Here is an 8,813-nt window from a genome sequence, read left to right on the forward strand (position 1 = left end):
GGGGCAGTTCTAATCCCAAAACTAGTTCACTTTACTGTTAATGAGTGCTTGAGGTATGCAGAAGGTTATTAGAGACCTGGAAAATAGTATAATTCCCACTCACTGTCCCAGAAGAGCTATAATACTCTCTTTAAATGTCTATAGTGAATGTGAAGAGAATAAGCAAGCAGAAGAAAAGAAATTTAAGGGAAACCATAGGCAAGTGGCTAAAATATTGACCCAATATATTTTTTCTGTTAAGCATTCATTTATGAATTCAATATGCAAATCAGAGTATAAGATTTAAGAAAGAGGCAGTGGAGTACATGTGTTTTCATCACCACTTCTGGACAGACAACTGAATGGGCAGAGAATAGACCAGAAAATGAAAAGCCATTTAGATTCACTTCAGCCATATACATACAGTGTTGACTTAAAAAAAAAAAAAAAAAAACTCTTCTCTTCCATCTTAGAATCATTACTGTATATTGGTTCCAAGGCAGAAGAGTGGTAAGGGCTAGGCAATGGAGGTTACGTGACTTGCCCAGGGTCACACAGCTAGGAAGTGTCTGAGGCCAAATTTGAACCCAAGACCTCCTGTCTCTGGGCCTGGCTCTCAATCCACTGAACCACCTCAGACCCTCTTTTAAGGACTTTTAAGGGCAGGTCAGTGGCACATATATAACACCAATGGCCTGTAACTATGCAGTTAATCTGATACTGTGCTCAAAAAGACACTAAACTCTGATTATCCTTTGACTCAGCAATATCACTTCTAATGGGCTTATACCCCTAAAAGAAATCAAATAAAAGGGAAAAGGATGTACATGTGCAAAAATAGTTATAGCTTCTCTTTTTGCAGCAGCAAAGAACTATGGTGAGCATCCATTGATTGGTGGTATGATTGAATGGATTACGGAATGTTAAAGTAATGGAATATTTCTGAATATTAAGAAACAATGAAAGGGCCATATTTAGAAAAATTTAGGAGGACTCACATTAACTGACGGAAAGTGAAGGGAGTAGAACCAGAAGAATAATGAATGCAACAATCACAACACTATAAAAGCAAATAAATTTAAAAGACTTAAGAATTCTGATCAATAAAATGACCAAATGATTTCAAAGTACCTATGCTGAAACAAATATTGATTTATGCTCAGAGATAGGACTCACGATACAGAATGAGACTTTTTTTGTCACGGACAACTGTTTTTCTTGACTCTGCAATTATGTTACAAGATTTCTATTTTCTTCTTTTTCCCTTCAACAGAGATCATACATAGTGGAAAGAAGGATAGAGTTTCCCTCCTTCCAAAAGAGAAAAGAATAGAAGGAAGGTCAGAAGGAATTCTAGAAAAGCAAGACAATTTTTAAAATTACAAATTGAATTAACATACAATTAAGTAGAAAAGTGAACTCTATAGAATAAATTTGTGGTTTCAGAAATAATCCTCTCCTGTTCTATAATTTATATGGAAACGTTAAGTTCCAAATAAAATAAACAAAATGAAATACGTACACACACAATTGAGGAATGGTCCACAACAAAAGAAAGTACTAGTGGTCATTCAACAATGATAGACTATCATGGGAAGTCAATAGCTTGTCACTTTGCATGCAAGAGAACAATAAATGAACCACCTTAAGTGTGAAATAATCACACAGTCCTGTGTGAAATAATCAAGAAGCTGAGAACGCAAATGGCATGAGCCAATTTTGGACAAAGATGAAAAGAGTTAAGTGTGGAATCACTGGTTCTAGAGTTCAGTGTAGACTCTGCCTGTAACAATTTATTTGATTGAGGTAGTCCTGCCTTGTCTTTAAGATCCATTGAGCTCCCTTGCTACATGGCTACCTCTCTGCTAGAGACATCATCACATCGTCTTTCATAGCACACCTTTCCTTTCCTGGAATTTTCCATGCTCAATAATTCTAAAGTAGAATCACCTAACATTTCCCCACCTGTGAAATCAGGGAGGGAGGAAGTGCTCCCATTGGGCTGCTGGACAAAGGGGCAGATGATGTAAAAAATGTCCCCAGGTGCCTTGGGGAAAGGGAGGAGAACAGCCTTCTCCAGCATGCATGTCATAGATTTGCCAACAAAGGTCTAGGGTGTCCCAATCATAGAAAATAGGAATCACTAGAGAAAACATTTCATGTGCCAGGTCTGGAGGGCAGACTCACACAGGACCTCTGCTGACTCTTTTCTCCCCCTACTGTGTGTGACCTGACAATCACCCTTGCCAAAGATTTTAATGATCTCTCTGGTTGTATCCTTGATGAGCCTTCCTCTTCCTCAGCCTCATCCTTTATTGCCTTTACCCTTTATTGTCCCTTCCAACCCTAGTGTCTCATTTTGGAATTGATGTCTTCCTTTGTGTGAATTAAAATATATTCATAATAAAGGCTTACTGCTCTTAGCAACCCTGTCTGATATGACTTTTGTGAAAGTCTCTAAGTCCCAAAGCAGCTTTAATAGACTGGGATGGTGACCTTAAACAATTTCTTAATCTTTCAGGTCTCGATTTGCTCATATGTAAAATGAAGGGACTAAATGAGAAGGTCTATAAGAGTTCAACCACATACATAGCAATAGGCAATAAAATATTTGTTGAATTGAATTCAATCTATTAAACTGTGATACTGAGTAGTTGGCCTGAGAAAGCAAAAAGAAGAAAATGTTAGGTCAGCTTTTACTTTTTAAAAAATGCTTTGCAGTAGGAAAAAAAAACTCTTAGCATTAATATCTACAAATTGAACACCTAAAATTTTAAGCAAAGCTCTGAGGTCAATGGATGTTTCTGAAAGCTTTTGCTTCCTACAGGGAAATTTAGCAAGAGAAAAAGAAAGCATCAGCTTGAACTTCTACAGTTTGACCTTTAAAAAAAAGAGAGACCAAGAACTGAATCATCTCTGAAAAATCCTTCTAAATTCTATGGAAGGCAATGTTTAAGTATTTCGTGTTTATGAATAAGAAAGTATATCTAAAGAATAGCTAGGTGTTATAGTGGATAGAGCTACCAGGTCTGGAGTCAGTAAGTCTTGAATTCAAATTCAGCCTCAGACACATATTAGATATGTGACTCTGGGCAAGCACTTAACCTTGTTTACTTCGGGAACTTCTTCCGTAAAATGAGATGGAGAAGAAAATAGTAAACCATTATCTTTGCCAAGAAAACTCCAAAAGGGGCCTCAAAGAGTGAAACTGCTGAAATAGGACTAAAAACCACACAAAGCATATCTAAATACATGCACATATTATCTACTGTATAATATATATGTGTGTTTGTATGAATATATATATATACACATATATGTATATATAGCCATATGTTCTATTTCTATTTGGGGAATAGGCTAGGAACTGTGATTTCCCTGGGGTAATGAGCTCCCAGGGAAGACCTTTCTCACAGTTGTCTATAAGAAGCTGTAAGGAAAAACGGATGACCACATTTCAGGTCTTGCTTCTGTCACATACATCCTGGCTGTGTGACTTTGGGCATGTCACTCCACAGTGCCCTAGTCAACTCTCTAAGGTGCCAATCGGCATCAGTAAAGAAAACTCTAGTCCCCAACCATTCCTTAAAATATAGATGATAGACAGATGGACAGATAGGTAGATACAGTAGACAGACTATCAATAGAAAGAAAACAGAAAGACAGATGGATAATGAGAGAGAGAGAATGTTAGTTGGATGCCATAAAAGTTATATTTTTACATTCTTTTTGCATACTTTTTAGTAAGTTAGCACTTTTCCTAAAAGCAATGTACACAGCACATTTATGTCCATTATATAGGACTGAAAATAATTTTTATCTTTGGCTTTGTGACAGGATAATACCTATGACTTGAGAATCTACTCCTCAATAATAACATTGTTAGATTAAAATGTGATCATTACAAAATGATATGCAGATTCCAGAACAAAATTTAATGGTTGCTTGAACTCTGTTGGCATTGTCAATTATCTCCTCAATTTCTAAGTGCCAGGAAAAATCCCTGAGTCAGGTACTACAAAGATATTTTTGACCAGATAATCTTTTAAGTTGCCTTCTAATTCTAAGTTTTTGTGATTTCTTGAAGGTTTGAAAAAAAACACTTTCAATCAATGACTGGGCAGTAAAGCACAAACACCATCATACTTGCTGGTAGAATTCTAGAAGTCTGTTATTTGCTGCAAAGGTTTTTCTGTTCCTTTTATGTAGGAATTCTCTTATTTAGAAGTTAGGCTCACATTGGTCTTTTCATCAGTTTTAGATTGTGTAATCTTCCATGACATTCCAGCTGTTTGATTTTGATTTACTTGATTTACAAAGGATAAAAGCATGTTAAAATGAGTAAGTAACAATAGCAACAAAAGCCTGACTCAAAAGACAGGTCAATCACAGTGTAAGGGGTCCTGAGTGAAACACATGGGGGATGGAGTGCTCAGTATAAGAAATCTCTATACTAGCAATACTGTGATCCAGTAATCTATTGCCTTTGTGTAAGTATAACAGAAATCCTCAAACTCTGAATGGTGAGAAGCTTGTCTGTTTCTCACCTGAAGCTATTCCATCAATCTAGAGGGTACAGATGAACAACTATTAGAGGAATACCAGTCTAAAGAGGAAAAAAGAAAGGGAAGCCATCCCTGGCATACCCCTTCACTAACCAAACTTGCATTTCAAAGAGAGAGGAGAAAACAATTGCTGTTCTTGCATTTGGATGCTTGAAGTATTAGCAGATGAGATAATCTTTGCAAAATGTTTTGAAATCACTAAAATGCTAAAAAAAAAAATCAGTCATCATCATTATCATCAAATGTTGAAGAAGTGGATTGGATTTGGTATCAGTTATAGGTCTTGATTGTTTGGGCAGAGACCCCTTAAGTTGAATCATAATATTCTAGTTAACTTTGAAAGTCCCCCATGGAGGAACGGTATAGAGCCATTTCTTGAGGTCTCAGTTTGCCTGTCTTTAAAATGAGATGATTGAACTAAATGATCTCTAAGGCCTTTTTCAAAAATCTATGCTCCTTTGACCTATTCCAGCAACATGTCTAAAGTGGCCCCTCATCCAAATCATGTAAGACAGAGAAGAATGGAAGAATGCCCCTCTTTTAAAAAATATTGACTTGGGCAATGAAAGGAATTTACTCTAATAAATGTTTATTGATGGCTTTTGTTTTACATTGCCTAAATATTGCTCCCCTTATCCTTCCCTCTCTAACCTTCCAGAAAGTAATTCCATATAATAAAGAATATTTAAGAGAAAAAAGGAAGAAGAAAAAGCAATTAGCAAAATGGATTAACACCTCAAAAAATGTAGAAGATGTTTTCCTCTATGACCTCCCACCTCAGCAAAGAGAGGAGATGTCTTCTCATATCCTTTCTTTGAAGCCATTCTTGCTTTTAGTAATTTTGCCACATTGATTTTTTTTTAATTGTGTAGTAGGGTTGTTTCTTCATTTATATTATGTTTTTCACTGTGAACACTGTTTTCTTGGTTCAGCTTACTCAACTCTGCATCAGTTTAAATAAATCTTTCCATGGTTCTTTATATTCATCATAGTCATTTTTCTTATAGCACAGTATGCATTTCATTACATTCAGGTACCACAAATTTGTTCAGCCATCCCATTCCCAAATAAGAAGAATCTACTTTGTTTCCAGTTCCTTGATGCCACAAAACTGTTACTATAAATATTTTGGTGTTTATAGGTCTTTTTTTACATTTAAATTCTTGGGGTATAAGACTAGCAGTAGAATATCTAGGGTCAAAGGGTATGGACATTAGTCAGTTTGTTCCACTAATTCCAAATAGCTTTCCAAAATAATGTACAAATTCATAACTTCACCTGTATCGGTATGTCTACCTTTTTACAATCTTTCTCATACAGGCTGATATACAAAAGAGAGAAGTCATAAACCCTCTATAGATAAAGAAAGAAGATATATTCTTAACTGAATGAGGGATAAATACAATTACAAAAGATAAACAAATTATTTTATTAGATGAAATTGAAATGCTTCTGCCTAAACAAAATTCATGCCTCTAGGTTAAGAAGGAAAGCAATCAAATGGGAAATATTATGTATCAAATTTCTTCTGTAATAGTTTGGAATCCAAGATATATTGACATATATGTATATGTACAAATACATCCATATGTATTATATATATATGTATATGTGTTTATAAAACATATATGAAGGACAGCTTAATACACATTGTGGGAATTCAACCTACCATCTTCCTAGGTCTTATAGGGTTTAATGAACTCACATAGTCAAGAAAAAAAATTCACATTGTAGTAAGCAGCCCTTTTGTAATAAGACTCTTGGAACTTAGATTGATCTTTGGAAAACAGCTCATCATCTTCTCTATATTTATAACCTTTCCAGTTTGGTAGGACCTGTAGGGGATCATGTTTCGTTAAAGAATCTTTGAGAAACTGGCATCACCTACTTCAATAAGAAACTTAGAGTACTTTTATTCTGACACATATAATCATAAAATTAGTCTGAAAGCAGTGAATTTATCACTTCAGTCATTTGTATCCCCTAGAAACTAAGAATGCAGCTATCACACAGCAGACAATAAATGTTTTTGATCAACTGATAAAATAAACTTCATATTAAGTAATTACAAGTTCTTATCTTCCATACAGAAATAAGCAGTATGGTTGAATCCATGACCCGTAAAGATTGAATGAAGGACATGGCAGTGTTTAACCTAGACAGGAAAAGACTTCAGGGGCCATATAGTATTTATCTTCAAGTTTTTGAAGAACTATCATGTGGAAGAAGGTCTAGAAACGTTCTAACTGGCCTCAGACAAGAGTACCAGTAGCAATAAGTGAAAGTTATAAAGACACCAATTTGGGCGTGATGTCAGGGAAAATTTGATAATACTTAAAATTGTTCAAAAATAAAATGGGGGAGGCAGCTTGGTGGTTCAGTGGATTAAGAGCCAGGCCTTGAGACAGACCTGGGTTCAAATCTGTTCTCAGATACTTCCTAGCTATGTGACCCTGGGCAAGTCACTTAACCACTTCCCTCACAACCTAGCCTTTACTGCTCTTCTGCTTTAGAATCAAATTGATTCTAAAACAGAAGGTACAGGTTTAAAAAAATAATAAAATGGAGATGGTGGATTCCCTTTCAAAAGCTTTCTTGCAGGAAACAGATAACCACTGATTGGGTATGTTACAATGACGATTTCAGTTGAGTCTGGGTCGTACTAAATGGTCACTGAGATCCCTTCCAACTTTGAAATTCTGAGGTTCTGTGATTCTGAACTGTTACCTATGAAAAGTTAGGATCTGCAGCATCTGGAATATTTTCTGTATGTCAGAGCATACCAGGGTACCATATATTATAGTTCTATTTCTCTCCAAGGACACCTGGGACTGTATCCCATTTATTGCTTCTGTTCAAGGTTCCCCTGGCCACATCCAAGAAATAAATATCACTGATTCTTGTCTACCATTCTTATCCAACCACTCAGCACTATGGTTATACAAGCATGGACAAAGCAGAGGAGAGGAATAGAAAGGAAGAGGTATGAGTACAGAAACTAACATAGACAATAACTCATCTATATATAGAGACCTTTAAGTTTTTCAGAGTATTATCCTTATAACAACTTTTTCTCCATATTACAAATGAAGGAATTGATGATCCCAGAAGATAAATGGCTCACTAATGATCACACAGTTAATTTCCAGGGCCAGGACTAGCATTCCAGTTTACTGGCTTCAGAGTCCAGTACACCTTCCCCTAAACTTTCAACTACACATCCCTCAACATTTCCCTCCATGTGTCTCCCTCACTTTAAAGTGATTCTATGCCGCAAAAATATTTTTTAAATGCATAAGCTATTTACAGAATCTAACCTTATTAAAAAAAACTGAAGATGAATTCTGCCACTGCACATGTGTTTAGTTATACTTGCCAAGATGCCATCTATTAATAGTGTTTCATGTCCTTAACCTTTAGATTCAAATTCTATGGAGGTTTTTATACTAAAGTGTATTAGGCTGTACAATAGGCTATAAAACAAAATTTTTTATAACCTAAAGACTTTATTATTCATTTAAATTTCTAAGGTGTAGAAACTACAAGTACTTTTAAAATGCTATTTTAATGTAAAACCTAGTAGAATTGTGCATCAGCTAAATGGGGCTAATGGGGTTTAGGAAGAAGGAAAGAGCATGAAATATGTAAATATGGGAAAATATTCAAAATAAAAATGAAAATAAAAAATAAATAAATGTTGTTTTAAAGAATTAAATAAAAAGGGTAAAATTATCAATGACATTCCACAAAGAAGTTTCTGAAACATAAATGACTATAAAAAACATGATTGATAATGAGTATTGGACTAAGCTTTATTAGTAGCATGAAATCACTGCTGAGGAGAACTGTGGTAATACAAATACTGACTTGTCAGATACGTCATGCACTACTGAGTGCTGCTTCTCTATTAATATTGCTTTAGGAGAAATGGGTTCAAAACCCTGCTTTGGATACTTACTAGCTGTATAATTACAACATGATTAATCTCTAAGAACCTCAATTTCCTATATATCAAATGAGGATGTATATAAAAGCACTTTGCAAATCTTGAAGCATCACAAACATGCTGTTATTATGGAGAAAAGAAGCAGCATTAACATAGCTGAGAGGGAAGAAGAGAAAAAGAAAGAAAGAGAGGAGGAGAGGAGAGAAGAAGGGAAAGAAAGAAAGAGAGAGAGAGAGAGAGAGAGAGAGAGAGAGAGAGAGAGAGAGAGAGAGAAAGAAAGAAAGAAAGAAAGAAAAAAAGAAAGAAAGAAAGAAAGAAAGAAA

The 8,813-nt window shown here is 35.3% G+C and overlaps 1 protein-coding gene across 1 annotated transcript in view; it reads right to left on the bottom strand.

Annotated features, from left to right (window-relative positions):
- The window catches only part of WASF3 (WASP family member 3), a 189,337-nt gene that overhangs the window by 90,100 nt on the left and 90,424 nt on the right, over positions 1-8,813 (bottom strand). The gene's annotated exons all lie outside the window — the stretch shown is intronic.

This window comes from Gracilinanus agilis, chromosome 3 (genome assembly GCF_016433145.1).
Source record: "Gracilinanus agilis isolate LMUSP501 chromosome 3, AgileGrace, whole genome shotgun sequence".
NCBI classification, from domain to species: domain Eukaryota; kingdom Metazoa; phylum Chordata; class Mammalia; order Didelphimorphia; family Didelphidae; genus Gracilinanus; species Gracilinanus agilis.